The 17,252-nt window shown below is 43.9% G+C and overlaps 1 long non-coding RNA gene across 1 annotated transcript in view; it reads right to left on the bottom strand.

Annotated features, from left to right (window-relative positions):
* Nucleotides 1-1,375: 1,375 nt before the first annotated feature.
* LOC307181357 overlaps nt 1,376-17,252 on the bottom strand; it is a 95,335-nt gene continuing 79,458 nt past the window's right edge. Inside the window, exons 2-3 of the long non-coding RNA XR_013826539.1 lie at nt 7,658-7,739; nt 1,376-1,421 (exon numbers count right to left, since the gene is read on the bottom strand). This is a non-coding gene — a long non-coding RNA (uncharacterized lncRNA). The remainder of the gene's footprint in view (nt 1,422-7,657; nt 7,740-17,252) is intronic.

Below are 17,252 nucleotides of genomic sequence, written 5' to 3'. Positions count from 1 at the left end.
CATAAAACCAGAGATTGAAATGAGCACAGATAAAGTTCCTTAAGTCAAATATGGAATAGACAAGAGCTACTCCTTGCTCAAAGAAATGGACTCAACACCCCATATTAAACGCCTAAGAATGTACCTGACTAGTAAGTATCGGAAAACCTATGGATTGCTATGTCTCCAAAAGAGAATCAAGCATGTGTACAGGGGCATAAACGCAGCAGTGATAGGATTGGAGAGGTTCGGTGAGCAAATGAAGACCCTTTGAAGTCATATTGCATGGTACGCATTACACGGGTCTCAACTCTCCAGGTTTAAGGTATTCTTCCTTCAGCTAAAACATGCATGTGGAACCTAGAGTATGATCAACCATGTGATCGGGAGACGTGTTCAAATATGTCTCAGTTTTCCTCCCCTGGTACTCGGGTGCAACATTCCAGACGCTTTACTAACACTCTCCCCACTTGGAGAGTCAGTCCCTTTAACCTCCTGTTTGGCCCAGTTTGCAATTTCTGCGGAAGATGAACAGGAATAGCGAGAACAAATGAGAGACTAGCTGGAGGTGTCTGGACGGGCAAATTTAACTCTCATTTCTCACCAGGAAGAGGAATTAACCAAAGGCTCAGCGTGCCATGCCAGAACCAGATTAGGGCCTGAAGCCATCCTGCGGTGTTGCGGCCAGGTCACAAGAAAGCGAGTTGAAGAAAGGAGCTCAGGGGCACTGTAATTCACAAACCTGCAGACTTATAAATGACAGCTATCGTCCAAAAATAGACTGAAGTAAGGCTGCCAAGAGGACTTGAAAGCGGGGCAGAATTGCAGGAAACCGATTTCAGGAGGTAGACTGGAATTGCATTGAAAGCATAGGAAAAGAGGCAGAACGTCCACAATGATGCACTTGGCCAAAAAGGGCGTATGCGTTTTTTCCTGAATATATTCAGGAAAAAACGCATACGCCCTTTTTGGCCAACCAAGCAAGCTTGCAAAGGAAATCTGCACTACAATGAAGTCTCACTTCCCCCCGGTCAAAAGGGCCATCTGAAAAAAGTGTAAAATCCAGAAAGACAAGACAGGCCATGGAGAACTGGGAGCCTTGTTATGCTGATGGGCGGGATGTAAATTGCCAACAACCACTCGGGAGAAGTGTATGGTGTTTCCTGAAACATCTAAAAAACAAAGCAACAGAACCTAGGGCACTTCCACTTATGGTCCTATAGCTTAGGGAAATTAAAATCAAAAAGACACAGCCTCCCCAAAGTTTGGAACGGCTCTGTTTACAAGAACCTCGTGTACAGTACAAGTTCAACATCGCAGAAAGTGAAAAATGGATAAAGAAGTTGTGGTATTTACTTACAAAGCAATATCACTCAGCAATGAAATCTGTGTCATCAGGCCCTTAGCAGCACAATGAGTGGATTCAGGTACGATGATTCTAACTGAAATAAGTCACACAGAAAAAGAAACATCATAAGATATCACTAATACACGGAATGTAAACTTGGCTACACAGGAACTGAATTACAGAACAGAACAGTGTCTCAAATTTAGAAAAGCAACTTATGCTTGCTTAAGGGGAAAGGTGAGTTGGGGTGCTGCATAAAACCAGAGATTGAAATGAGCACAGATAAAGTTCCTTAAGCCAAATATGGAATAGACAAGAGCTACTCCTTGCTCAACGAAATGGACTCAACACCCCATATTAAACGCCTAAGAATGTACCTGACTAGTAAGTATCTTAAAACCTATGGATTGCTATGTCTCCAAAAGAGAATCAAGCGTGTGTACAGGGGCATAAACGCAGCAGTGATAGGATTGGAGAGGTTCGGTGAGCAAATGAAGACCCTTTGAAGTCATATTGCATGGTACCCATTCCATGGGTCTCAACTCTCCAGGTTTAAGGTATTCTTCCTTCAGCTAAAACATGCATGTGGAACCCAGAGTATGATCAACCATGTGAACGGGAGACGTGTTCAAATATGTCTCAGTTTTCCTCCCCTGGTACTCGGGTGCAACATTCCAGACGCTTTACTAACACTCTCCCGACTTGGAGAGTCATTCCCTTTAACCTCCTGTTTGGCCCAGTTTGCAATTTCTGCGGAAGATGAACAGGAATAGCGAGAACAAATGAGAGACTAGCTGGAGGTGTCTGGACGGGCAAATTTAACTCTCATTTCCCACCAGGAAGAGGAATTAACCAAAGGCTCAGCGTGCCGTGCCGGAACCAGATTAGGGCCTGAAGCCATCCTGCGGTGTTGCGGCCAGGTCACAAGAAAGCGAGTTGAAGAAAGGAGCTCAGGGGCACTGTAATTCACAAACCTGCAGAGTTATAAATGACAGGTATCGTCCAAAAATAGACTGAAGTAAGGCTGCCAAGAGGACTTGAAAGCGGGGCAGAATTGCAGGAAACCGATTTCAGGAGGTAGACTGGAATTGCATTGAAAGCATAGGAAAAGAGGCAGAACGTCCACAATGATGCACTTGGCCAAAAAGGGCGTATGCGTTTTTTCCTGAATATATTCAGGAAAAAACGCATACGCCCTTTTTGGCCAACCAAGCAAGCTTGCAAAGGAAATCTGCACTACAATGAAGTCTCACTTCCCCCCGGTCAAAAGGGCCATCTGAAAAAAGTGTAAAATCCAGAAAGGCAGGACAGGCCATGGACAACTGGGAGCCTTGTTATGCTGATGGGCGGGATGTAAATTGCCAACAGACACTCGGGAGAAGTGTATGGTGTTTCCTGAAACATCTAAAAAACAAAGCAACAGAGCCTAGGGCACTGCCACTTATGGTCCTATAGCTTAGGGAAATTAAAATCAAAAAGACACAGCCACCCCAAACTTTCGAATGGCTCTGTTTACAAGAACCTCGTTTACAGTACAAGTTCAACATCGCAGAAAGTGAAAAATGGATAAAGAAGTTGTGGTATTTACTTACAAAGCAATATCACTCAGCAATGAAATCTGTTTCATCAGGTCCATAGCAGCACAATGAGTGGATTCAGGTATGATGATTCTAACTGAAATAAGTCACACAGAAAAGAAACATCATAAGATATCAGTAATACACGGAATGTAAACTTGGCTACACAGGAACTGAATTACAGAACAGAACAGGGTCTCAAATTTAGAAAACCAACTTATGCTTGCTTAAGGGTAAAGGTGAGTTGGGGTGCTGCATAAAACCAGAGATTGAAATGAGCACAGATAAAGTTCCTTAAGTCAAATATGGAATAGACAAGAGCTACTCCTTGCTCAAAGAAATGGACTCAACACCGCATATTAAACGCCTAAGAATGTACCTGACTAGTAAGTATCGGAAAAACTATGGATTGCTATGTCTCCAAAAGAGAATCAAGCATGTGTACAGGGGCATAAACGCAGCAGTGATAGGATTGGAGAGGTTCGGTGAGCAAATGAAGACCCTTTGAAGTCATATTGCATGGTACGCATTACACGGGTCTCAACTCTCCAGGTTTAAGGTATTCTTCCTTCAGCTAAAACATGCATGTGGAACCTAGAGTATGATCAACCATGTGATCGGGAGACGTGTTCAAATATGTCTCAGTTTTCCTCCCCTGGTACTCGGGTGCAACATTCCAGACGCTTTACTAACACTCTCCCGACTTGGAGAGTCAGTCCCTTTAACCTCTTGTTTGGCCCAGTTTGCAATTTCTGCGGAAGATGAACAGGAATAGCGAGAACCAATGAGAGACTAGCTGGAGGTGTCTGGACGGGCAAATTTAACTCTCATTTCTCACCAGGAAGAGGAATTAACCAAAGGCTCAGCGTGCCATGCCAGAACCAGATTAGGGCCTGAAGCCATCCTGCGGTGTTGCGGCCAGGTCACAAGAAAGCGAGTTGAAGAAAGGAGCTCAGGGGCACTGTAATTCACAAACCTGCAGACTTATAAATGACAGCTATCGTCCAAAAATAGACTGAAGTAAGGCTGCCAAGAGGACTTGAAAGCGGGGCAGAATTGCAGGAAACCGATTTCAGGAGGTAGACTGGAATTGCATTGAAAGCATAGGAAAAGAGGCAGAACGTCCACAATGATGCACTTGGCCAAAAAGGGCGTATGCGTTTTTTCCTGAATATATTCAGGAAAAAACGCATACGCCCTTTTTGGCCAACCAAGCAAGCTTGCAAAGGAAATCTGCACTACAATGAAGTCTCACTTCCCCCCGGTCAAAAGGGCCATCTGAAAAAAGTGTAAAATCCAGAAAGACAAGACAGGCCATGGAGAACTGGGAGCCTTGTTATGCTGATGGGCGGGATGTAAATTGCCAACAACCACTCGGGAGAAGTGTATGGTGTTTCCTGAAACATCTAAAAAACAAAGCAACAGAACCTAGGGCACTTCCACTTATGGTCCTATAGCTTAGGGAAATTAAAATCAAAAAGACACAGCCACCCCAAAGTTTGGAACGGCTCTGTTTACAAGAACCTCGTTTACACTACAAGTTCAACATCGCAGAAAGTGAAAAATGGATAAAGAAGTTGTGGTATTTACTTACAAACAATATCACTCAGCAATGAAATCTGTGTCATCAGGCCCTTAGCAGCACAATGAGTGGATTCAGGTATGATGATTCTAACTGAAATAAGTCACACAGAAAAAGAAACATCATAAGATATCAGTAATACACGGAATGTAAACTTGGCTACACAGGAACTGAATTACAGAACAGAACAGGGTGTCAAATTTAGAAAACCAACTTATGCTTGCTTAAGGGGAAAGGTGAGTTGGGGTGCTGCATAAAACCAGAGATTGAAATGAGCACAGATAACTTTCCTTAAGCCAAATATGGAATAGACAAGAGCTACTCCTTGCTCAACGAAATGGACTCAACACCCCATATTAAATGCCTAAGAATGTACCTGACTAGTAAGTATCTTAAAACCTATGGATTGCTATGTCTCCAAAAGAGAATCAAGCGTGTGTACAGGGGCATAAATGCAGCAGTGATAGGATTGGAGAGGTTCGGTGAGCAAATGAAGACCCTTTGAAGTCATATTGCATGGTACGCATTACACGGGTCTCAACTCTCCAGGTTTAAGGTATTCTTCCTTCAGCTAAAACATGCATGTGGAACCTAGAGTATGATCAACCATGTGATCGGGAGACGTGTTCAAATATGTCTCAGTTTTCCTCCCCTGGTACTCGGGTGCAACATTCCAGACGCTTAACTAACACTCTCCCGACTTGGAGAGTCAGTCCCTTTAACCTCTTGTTTGGCCCAGTTTGCAATTTCTGCGGAAGATGAACAGGAATAGCGAGAACCAATGAGAGACTAGCTGGAGGTGTCTGGACGGGCAAATTTAACTCTCATTTCTCACCAGGAAGAGGAATTAACCAAAGGCTCAGCGTGCCGTGCCAGAACCAGATTAGGGCCTGAAGCCATCCTACGGTGTTGCGGCCAGGTCACAAGAAAGCGAGTTGAAGAAAGGAGCTCAGGGGCACTGTAATTCACAAACCTGCAGACTTATAAATGACAGCTATCGTCCAAAAATAGACTGAAGTAAGGCTGCCAAGAGGACTTGAAAGCGGGGCAGAATTGCAGGAAACCGATTTCAGGAGGTAGACAGGAATTGCATTGAAAGCATAGGAAAAGAGGCAGAACGTCCACAATGATGCACTTGGCCAAAAAGGGCGTATGCGTTTTTTCCTGAATATATTCAGGAAAAAACGCATACGCCCTTTTTGGCCAACCAAGCAAGCTTGCAAAGGAAATCTGCACTACAATGAAGTCTCACTTCCCCCCGGTCAAAAGGGCCATCTGAAAAAAGTGTAAAATCCAGAAAGACAAGACAGGCCATGGAGAACTGGGAGCCTTGTTATGCTGATGGGCGGGATGTAAATTGCCAACAACCACTCGGGAGAAGTGTATGGTGTTTCCTGAAACATCTAAAAAACAAAGCAACAGAACCTAGGGCACTTCCACTTATGGTCCTATAGCTTAGGGAAATTAAAATCAAAAAGACACAGCCACCCCAAAGTTTGGAACGGCTCTGTTTACAAGAACCTCGTTTACACTACAAGTTCAACATCGCAGAAAGTGAAAAATGGATAAAGAAGTTGTGGTATTTACTTACAAAGCAATATCACTCAGTAATGAAATCTGTGTCATCAGGCCCTTAGCAGCACAATGAGTGGATTCAGGTATGATGATTCTAACTGAAATAAGTCACACAGAAAAAGAAACATCATAAGATATCAGTAATACACGGAATGTAAACTTGGCTACACAGGAACTGAATTACAGAACAGAACAGGGTGTCAAATTTAGAAAACCAACTTATGCTTGCTTAAGGGTAAAGGTGAGTTGGGGTGCTGCATAAAACCAGAGATTGAAATGAGCACAGATAACTTTCCTTAAGCCAAATATGGAATAGACAAGAGCTACTCCTTGCTCAACGAAATGGACTCAACACCCCATATTAAATGCCTAAGAATGTACCTGACTAGTAAGTATCTTAAAACCTATGGATTGCTATGTCTCCAAAAGAGAATCAAGCGTGTGTACAGGGGCATAAATGCAGCAGTGATAGGATTGGAGAGGTTCGGTGAGCAAATGAAGACCCTTTGAAGTCATATTGCATGGTACGCATTACACGGGTCTCAACTCTCCAGGTTTAAGGTATTCTTCCTTCAGCTAAAACATGCATGTGGAACCTAGAGTATGATCAACCATGTGATCGGGAGACGTGTTCAAATATGTCTCAGTTTTCCTCCCCTGGTACTCGGGTGCAACATTCCAGACGCTTAACTAACACTCTCCCGACTTGGAGAGTCAGTCCCTTTAACCTCCTGTTTGGCCCAGTTTGCAATTTCTGCGGAAGATGAACAGGAATAGCGAGAACCAATGAGAGACTAGCTGGAGGTGTCTGGACGGGCAAATTTAACTCTCATTTCTCACCAGGAAGAGGAATTAACCAAAGGCTCAGCGTGCCGTGCCAGAACCAGATTAGGGCCTGAAGCCATCCTACGGTGTTGCGGCCAGGTCACAAGAAAGCGAGTTGAAGAAAGGAGCTCAGGGGCACTGTAATTAACAAACCTGCAGACTTATAAATAACAGCTATCGTCCAAAAATAGACTGAAGTAAGGCTGCCAAGAGGACTTGAAAGCGGGGCAGAATTGCAGGAAACCGAATTCAGGAGGTAGACAGGAATTGCATTGAAAGCATAGGAAAAGAGGCAGAACGTCCACAATGATGCACTTGGCCAAAAAGGGCGTATGCGTTTTTTCCTGAATATATTCAGGAAAAAACGCATACGCCCTTTTTGGCCAACCAAGCAAGCTTGCAAAGGAAATCTGCACTACAATGAAGTCTCACTTCCCCCCGGTCAAAAGGGCCATCTGAAAAAAGTGTAAAATCCAGAAAGACAAGACAGGCCATGGAGAACTGGGAGCCTTGTTATGCTGATGGGCGGGATGTAAATTGCCAACAGACACTGGGGAGAAGTGTATGGTGTTTCCTGAAACATCTAAAAAACAAAGCAACAGAACCTAGGGCACTTCCACTTATGGTCCTATAGCTTAGGGAAATTAAAATCAAAAAGACACAGCCACCCCAAAGTTTGGAACGGCTCCGTTTACAAGAACCTCGTTTACATTACAAGTTCAACATCGCAGAAAGTGAAAAATGGATAAAGAAGTTGTGGTATTTACTTACAAAGCAATATCACACAGCAATGAAATCTGTGTCATCAGGCCCTTAGCAGCACAATGAGTGGATTCAGGTACGATGATTCTAACTGAAATAAGTCACACAGAAAAAGAAACATCATAAGATATCACTAATACACGGAATGTAAACTTGGCTACACAGGAACTGAATTCCAAAACAGAACAGTGTCTCAAATTTAGAAAAGCAACTTATGCTTGCTTAAGGGTAAAGGTGAGTTGGGGTGCTGCATAAAACCAGAGATTGAAATGAGCACAGATAAAGTTCCTTAAGCCAAATATGGAATAGACAAGAGCTACTCCTTGCTCAACGAAATGGACTCAACACCCCATATTAAACGCCTAAGAATGTACCTGACTAGTAAGTATCTTAAAACCTATGGATTGCTATGTCTCCAAAAGAGAATCAAGCGTGTGTACAGGGGCATAAACGCAGCAGTGATAGGATTGGAGAGGTTCGGTGAGCAAATGAAGACCCTTTGAAGTCATATTGCATGGTACCCATTCCACGGGTCTCAACTCTCCAGGTTTAAGGTATTCTTCCTTCAGCTAAAACATGCATGTGGAACCCAGAGTATGATCAACCATGTGAACGGGAGACGTGTTCAAATATGTCTCAGTTTTCCTCCCCTGGTACTCGGGTGCAACATTCCAGACGCTTTACTAACACTCTTCCGACTTGGAGAGTCAGTCCCTTTAACCTCCTGTTTGGCCCAGTTTGCAATTTCTGCGGAAGATGAACAGGAATAGCGAGAACAAATGAGAGACTAGCTGGAGGTGTCTGGACGGGCAAATTTAACTCTCATTTCCCACCAGGAAGAGGAATTAACCAAAGGCTCAGCGTGCCGTGCCGGAACCAGATTAGGGCCTGAAGCCATCCTGCGGTGTTGCGGCCAGGTCACAAGAAAGCGAGTTGAAGAAAGGAGCTCAGGGGCACTGTAATTCACAAACCTGCAGAGTTATAAATGACAGCTATCGTCCAAAAATAGACTGAAGTAAGGCTGCCAAGAGGACTTGAAATCGGGGCAGAATTGCAGGAAACCGATTTCAGGAGGTAGACTGGAATTGCATTGAAAGTATAGGAAAAGAGGCAGAACGTCCACAATGATGCACTTGGCCAAAAAGGGCGTATGCGTTTTTTCCTGAATATATTCAGGAAAAAACGCATACGCCCTTTTTGGCCAACCAAGCAAGCTTGCAAAGGAAATCTGCACTACAATGAAGTCTCACTTCCCCCCGGTCAAAAGGGCCATCTGAAAAAAGTGTAAAATCCAGAAAGGCAGGACAGGCCATGGACAACTGGGAGCCTTGTTATGCTGATGGGCGGGATGTAAATTGCCAACAGACACTCGGGAGAAGTGTATGGTGTTTCCTGAAACATCTAAAAAACAAAGCAACAGAGCCTAGGGCACTTCCACTTATGGTCCTATAGCTTAGGGAAATTAAAATCAAAAAGACACAGCCACCCCAAACTTTCGAATGGCTCTGTTTACAAGAACCTCGTTTACAGTACAAGTTCAACATCGCAGAAAGTGAAAAATGGATAAAGAAGTTGTGGTATTTACTTACAAAGCAATATCACTCAGCAATGAAATCTGTGTCATCAGGTCCATAGCAGCACAATGAGTGGATTCAGGTATGATGATTCTAACTGAAATAAGTCACACAGAAAAAAACATCATAAGATATCAGTAATACACGGAATGTAAACTTGGCTACACAGGAACTGAATTACAGAACAGAACAGGGTCTCAAATTTAGAAAACCAACTTATGCTTGCTTAAGGGTAAAGGTGAGTTGGGGTGCTGCATAAAACCAGAGATTGAAATGAGCACAGATAAAGTTCCTTAAGTCAAATATGGAATAGACAAGAGCTACTCCTTGCTCAAAGAAATGGACTCAACACCGCATATTAAACGCCTAAGAATGTACCTGACTAGTAAGTATCGGAAAAACTATGGATTGCTATGTCTCCAAAAGAGAATCAAGCATGTGTACAGGGGCATAAACGCAGCAGTGATAGGATTGGAGAGGTTCGGTGAGCAAATGAACACCCTTTGAAGTCATATTGCATGGTACGCATTACACGGGTCTCAACTCTCCAGGTTTAAGGTATTCTTCCTTCAGCTAAAACATGCATGTGGAACCTAGAGTATGATCAACCATGTGATCGGGAGACGTGTTCAAATATGTCTCAGTTTTCCTCCCCTGGTACTCGGGTGCAACATTCCAGACGCTTTACTAACACTCTCCCGACTTGGAGAGTCAGTCCCTTTAACCTCTTGTTTGGCCCAGTTTGCAATTTCTGCGGAAGATGAACAGGAATAGCGAGAACCAATGAGAGACTAGCTGGAGGTGTCTGGACGGGCAAATTTAACTCTCATTTCTCACCAGGAAGAGGAATTAACCAAAGGCTCAGCGTGCCATGCCAGAACCAGATTAGGGCCTGAAGCCATCCTGCGGTGTTGCGGCCAGGTCACAAGAAAGCGAGTTGAAGAAAGGAGCTCAGGGGCACTGTAATTCACAAACCTGCAGACTTATAAATGACAGCTATCGTCCAAAAATAGACTGAAGTAAGGCTGCCAAGAGGACTTGAAAGCGGGGCAGAATTGCAGGAAACCGATTTCAGGAGGTAGACTGGAATTGCATTGAAAGCATAGGAAAAGAGGCAGAACGTCCACAATGATGCACTTGGCCAAAAAGGGCGTATGCGTTTTTTCCTGAATATATTCAGGAAAAAACGCATACGCCCTTTTTGGCCAACCAAGCAAGCTTGCAAAGGAAATCTGCACTACAATGAAGTCTCACTTCCCCCTGGTCAAAAGGGCCATCTGAAAAAAGTGTAAAATCCAGAAAGACAAGACAGGCCATGGAGAACTGGGAGCCTTGTTATGCTGATGGGCGGGATGTAAATTGCCAACAACCACTCGGGAGAAGTGTATGGTGTTTCCTGAAACATCTAAAAAACAAAGCAACAGAACCTAGGGCACTTCCACTTATGGTCCTATAGCTTAGGGAAATTAAAATCAAAAAGACACAGCCACCCCAAAGTTTGGAACGGCTCTGTTTACAAGAACCTCGTTTACAGTACAAGTTCAACATCGCAGAAAGTGAAAAATGGATAAAGAAGTTGTGGTATTTACTTACAAAGCAATATCACTCAGCAATGAAATCTGTGTCATCAGGCCCTTAGCAGCACAATGAGTGGATTCAGGTATGATGATTCTAACTGAAATAAGTCACACAGAAAAAGAAACATCATAAGATATCAGTAATACACGGAATGTAAACTTGGCTACACAGGAACTGAATTACAGAACAGAACAGGGTGTCAAATTTAGAAAACCAACTTATGCTTGCTTAAGGGTAAAGGTGAGTTGGGGTGCTGCATAAAACCAGAGATTGAAATGAGCACAGATAACTTTCCTTAAGCCAAATATGGAATAGACAAGAGCTACTCCTTGCTCAACGAAATGGACTCAACACCCCATATTAAATGCCTAAGAATGTACCTGACTAGTAAGTATCTTAAAACCTATGGATTGCTATGTCTCCGAAAGAGAATCAAGCGTGTGTACAGGGGCATAAACGCAGCAGTGATAGGATTGGAGAGGTTCGGTGAGCAAATGAAGACCCTTTGAAGTCATATTGCATGGTACGCATTACACGGGTCTCAACTCTCCAGGTTTAAGGTATTCTTCCTTCAGCTAAAACATGCATGTGGAACCTAGAGTATGATCAACCATGTGATCGGGAGACGTGTTCAAATATGTCTCAGTTTTCCTCCCCTGGTACTCGGGTGCAACATTCCAGACGCTTTACTAACACTCTCCCCACTTGGAGTGTCAGCGCCTTTAACCTCCTGTTTGGCCCAGTTTGCAATTTCTGCGGAAGATGAACAGGAATAGCGAGAACCAATGAGAGGCTAGCTGGAGGTGTCTGGACGGGCAAATTTAACTCTCATTTCCCACCAGGAAGAGGAAATAACCAAAGGCTCAGCGTGCCGTACCGGAACCAGATTAGGGCCTGAAGCCATCCTGCGGTGTTGCGGCCAGCTCAAAAGAAAGCGAGTAGAAGAAAGGAGCCCAGGGGCACTGTAATTCACAAACCTGCAGAGTTATAAATGACAGCTATCGTCCAAAAATAGACTGAAGTAAGGCTGCCAAGAGGACTTGAAAGCGGGGCAGAATTGCAGGAAACCGATTTCAGGAGGTAGACTGGAATTGCATTGAAAGCATAGGAAAAGAGGCAGAACGTCCACAATGATGCACTTGGCCAAAAAGGGCGTATGCGTTTTTTCCTGAATATATTCAGGAAAAAACGCAATCGCCCATTTTGGACAACCAAGCAAGCTTGCAAAGGAAATCTGCACTACAATGAAGTCTCACTTCCCCCCGGTCAAAAGGGCCATCTGAAAAAAGTGTAAAATCCAGAAAGGCAGGACAGGCCATGGAGAACTGGGAGCCTTGTTATGCTCCTGGGCGGGATGTAAATTGCCAACAGACACTTGGGAGAAGTGTATGGTGTTTCCTGAAACATCTAAAAAACAAAGCAACAGAGCCTAGGGCACTGCCACTTATGGTCCTATAGTTTAGGGAAATTAAAATCAAAAAGACACAGCCACCCCAAAGTTTGGAACGGCTCTGTTTACAAGAACCTCGTTTACAGTGCAAGTTCAACATCGCAGAAAGTGAAAAATGGATAAAGAAGTTGTGGTATTTACTTACAAAGCAATATCACTCAGCAATGAAATCTGTGTCATCAGGCCCTTAGCATCACAATGAGTGGATTCAGGTATGATGATTCTAACTGAAGTAAGTCACACAGAAAAAGAAACATCATAAGATATCAGTAATACACGGAATGTAAACTTGGCTACACAGGAACTGAATTACAGAACAGAACAGGGTCTCAAATTTAGAAAACCAACTTATGCTTGCTTAAGGGTAAAGGTGAGTTGGGGTGCTGCATAAAACCAGAAATTGAAATGAGCACAGATAAAGTTCCTTAAGCCAAATATGGAATACACAAGAGCTACTCCTTGCTCAACGAAATGGACTCAACACCCCATATTAAACGCCTAAGAATGTACCTGACTAGTAAGTATCTTAAAACCTATGGATTGCTATGTCTCCAAAAGAGAATCAAGCGTGTGTACCGGGGCATAAACGCAGCAGTGATAGGATTGGAGAGGTTCGGTGAGCAAATGAAGACCCTTTGAAGTCATATTGCATGGTACCCATTCCACGGGTCTCAACTCTCCAGGTTTAAGGTATTCTTCCTTCAGCTAAAACATGCATGTGGAACCCAAGTATGATCAAACATGTGAACGGGAGACGTGTTCAAATATGTCTCAGTTTTCCTCCCCTGGTACTCGGGTGCAATATTCCAGACGCTTTACTAACACTCTCCCCACTTGGAGAGTCAGCGCCTTTAACCTCCTGTTTGGCCCAGTTTGCAATTTCTGCGGAAGATGAACAGGAATAGCGAGAACCAAAGAGAGACTAGCTGGAGGTGTCTGGACGGGCAAATTTAACTCTCATTTCCCACCAGGAAGAGGAAATAACCAAAGGCTCAGCGTGCCGTACTGGAACCAGATTAGGGCCTGAAGCCATCCTGCGGTGTTGCGGCCAGCTCAAAAGAAAGCGAGTTGAAGAAAGGAGCTCAGGGGCACTGTAATTCACAAACCTGCAGAGTTATAAATGACAGCTATCGTCCAAAAATAGACTGAAGTAAGGCTGCCAAGAGGACTTGAAAGCGGGGCAGAATTGCAGGAAACCGATTTCAGGAGGTAGACTGGAATTGCATTGAAAGCATAGGAAAAGAGGCAGAACGTCCACAATGATGCACTTGGCCAAAAAGGGCGTATGCGTTTTTTCCTGAATATATTCAGGAAAAAACGCATACGCCCTTTTTGGCCAACCAAGCAAGCTTGCAAAGGAAATCTGCACTACAATGAAGTCTCACTTCCCCCCGGTCAAAAGGGCCATCTGAAAAAAGTGTAAAATCCAGAAAGGCAGGACAGGCCATGGAGAACTGGGAGCCTTGTTATGCTGATGGGCGGGATGTAAATTGCCAACAGACACTTGGGAGAAGTGTATGGTGTTTCCTGAAACAAATAAAAAACAAAGCAACAGAGCCTAGGTCACTGCAACTTATGGTCCTATAGCTTAGGGAAATTAAAATCAAAAAGACACAGCCACCCCAAAGTTTGGGACGCCTCTGTTTACAAGAACCTCGTTTACAGTACAAGTTCAACATTGCAGAAAGTGAAAAATGGATAAAGAACTTGTGGTACTTACGTACAATGCAGTATCACTCAGCAATGAAATCTATGTCATCAGGCCCGTAGCAGCATAATGAGTGGATTCAGGTACGATGATTCTAACTGAAATAAGTCACACAGAAAAAGAAACATCATAAGATATCACTAATACACGGAATGTAAACTTGGCTACACAGGAACTGCATTCCAGAACAGAACAGGGTCTCAAATTTAGAAAATCAACTTATGCTTGCTTAAGGGGAAAGGTGAGTTGGGGTGCTGCATAAAACCAGAGATTGAAATGAGCACAGATAAAGTTCCTTAAGCCAAATATGGAAGAGACAAGAGCTACTCCTTGCTCAACGAAATGGACTCAACACCCCATATTAAACGCCTAAGAATGTACCTGACTAGTAAGTATCTTAAAACCTATGGATTGCTATGTCTCCAAAAGAGAATCAAGCGTGTGTACAGGGGCATAAACGCAGCAGTGATAGGATTGGAGAGGTTCGGTGAGCAAATGAAGACCCTTTGAAGTCATATTGCATGGTACCCATTACACGGGTCTCAACTCTCCAGGTTTAAGGTATTCTTCCTTCAGCTAAAACATGCATGTGGAACCCAGAGTATGATCAACCATGTGAACGGGAGACGTCTTCAAATATGTCTCAGGTGTCCTCCCCTGGTACTCGGGTGCAGCATTCCAGACGCTTTACTAACACTCTCCCCACTTGGAGAGTCAGTCCCTTTAACCTCCTGTTTGGCCCAGTTTGCAATTTCTGCGGAAGATGAACAGGAATAGCGAGAACCAATGAGAGGCTAGCTGGAGGTGTCTGGACGGGCAAATTTAACTCTCATTTCCCACCAGGAAGAGGAAATAACCAAAGGCTCAGCGTGCCGTACCGGAACCAGATTAGGGCCAGAAGCCATCCTGCGGTGTTGCGGCCAGCTCAAAAGAAAGCAAGTAGAAGAAAGGAGCCCAGGGGCACTGTAATTCACAAACCTGCAGAGTTATAAATGACAGCTATCGTCCAAAAATAGACTGAAGTAAGGCTGCCAAGAGGACTTGAAAGCGGGGCAGAATTGCAGGAAACCGATTTCAGGAGGTAGACTGGAATTGCATTGAAAGCATAGGAAAAGAGGCAGAGCGTCCACAATGATGCACTTGGCCAAAAAGGGCGTATGCGTTTTTTCCTGAATATATTCAGGAAAAAACGCATACGCCCTTTTTGGCCAACCAAGCAAGCTTGCAAAGGAAATCTGCACTACAATGAAGCCTCACTTCCCCCCGGTCAAGAGGGCCATCTGAAAAAAGTGTAAAATCCAGAAAGGCAGGACAGGCCATGGAGAACTGGGAGCCTTGTTATGCTGATGGGCGGGATGTAAATTGCCAACAGACACTCGGGAGAAGTGTATGGTGTTTCCTGAAACATCTAAAAAACAAAGCAACAGAGCCTAGGGCACTGCCACTTATGGTCCTATAGCTTAGGGAAATTAAAATCAAAAAGACACAGCCACCCCAAAGTTTGGGACGCCTCTGTTTACAAGAACCTCGTTTACAGTACAAGTTCAACATCGCAGAAAGTGAAAAATGGATAAAGAACTTGTGGTACTTACGTACAATGCAGTATCACTCAGCAATGAAATCTATGTCATCAGGCCCATAGCAGCATAATGAGTGGATTCAGGTACGATGATTCTAACTGAAATAAGTCACACAGAAAAAGAAACATCATAAGATATCAGTAATACACGGAATGTAAACTTGGCTACACAGGAACTGCATTCCAGAACAGAACAGGGTCTCAAATTTAGAAAACCAACTTATGCTTGCTTAAGGGGAAAGGTGAGTTGGGGTGCTGCATAAAACCAGAGATTGAAATGAGCACAGATAAAGTTCCTTAAGCCAAATATGGAATAGACAAGAGCTACTCCTTGCTCAACGAAATGGACTCAAAACCCCATATTAAACCCCTAAGAATGTACCTGACTAGTAAGTATCTTAAAACCTATGGATTGCTATGTCTCCAAAAGAGAATCAAGCGTGTGTACAGGGGCATAAACGCAGCAGTGATAGGATTGGAGAGGTTCGGTGAGCAAATGAAGACCCTTTGAAGTCATATTGCATGGTACCCATTCCACGGGTCTCAACTCTCCAGGTTTAAGGTATTCTTCCTTCAGCTAAAACATGCATGTGGAACCCAAGTATGATCAACCATGTGAATGGGAGACGTGTTCAAATATGTCTCAGGTTTCCACCCCTGGTACTCGGGTGCAACATTCCAGACGCTTTACTAACACTCTCCCCACTTGGAGAGTCAGCGCCTTTAACCTCCTGTTTGGCCCAGTTTGCAATTTCTGCGGAAGATGAACAGGAATAGCGAGAACCAATGAGAGGCTAGCTGGAGGTGTCTGGACGGGCAAATTTAACTCTCATTTCCCACCAGGAAGAGGAAATAACCAAAGGCTCAGCGTGCCGTACCGGAACCAGATTAGGGCCTGAAGACATCCTGCGGTGTTGCAGCCAGGTCACAAGAAAGCGAGTTGAAGAAAGGAGCTCAGGGGCACTGTAATTCACAAACCTGCAGAGTTATAAATGACAGCTATCGTCCAAAAATAGACTGAAGTAAGGCTGCCAAGAGGACTTGAAAGCGGGGCAGAATTGCAGGAAACCGATTTCAGGAGGTAGACTGGAATTGCATTGAAAGCATAGGAAAAGAGGCAGAACGTCCACAATGATGCACTTGGCCAAAAAGGGCGTATGCGTTTTTTCCTGAATATATTCAGGAAAAAACGCATACGCCCTTTTTGGCCAACCAAGCAAGCTTGCAAAGGAAATCTGCACTACAATGAAGTCTCACTTCCCCCCGGTCAAAAGGGCCATCTGAAAAAAGTGTAAAATCCAGAAAGGCAGGACAGGCCATGGAGAACTGGGAGCCTTGTTATGCTGATGGGCGGGATGTAAATAGCCAACAACCACTCGGGAGAAGTGTATGGTGTTTCCTGAAACATCTAAAAAACAAAGCAACAGAGCCTAGGGCACTTCCCCTTATGGTCCTATAGCTTAGGGAAATTAAAATCAAAAAGACACAGCCACCCCAAAGTTTGGGACGCCTCCGTTTACAAGAACCTCGTTTACCGTACAAGTTCAATATCACAGAAAGTGAAAAATGGATAAAGAACTTGTGGTACTTACGTACAATGCAGTATCACTCAGCAATGAAATCTATGTCATCAGGCCCGTAGCAGCATAATGAGTGGATTAAGGTACGATGATTCTAACTGAAATAAGTCACACAGAAAAAGAAACATCATAAGA

Source organism: Stenella coeruleoalba, assembly GCF_951394435.1.
Source record: "Stenella coeruleoalba genome assembly, contig: scaffold_141, whole genome shotgun sequence".
NCBI classification, from domain to species: Eukaryota; Metazoa; Chordata; class Mammalia; order Artiodactyla; family Delphinidae; genus Stenella; species Stenella coeruleoalba.
This window is presented reverse-complemented; position numbering and strand designations above follow the sequence as displayed.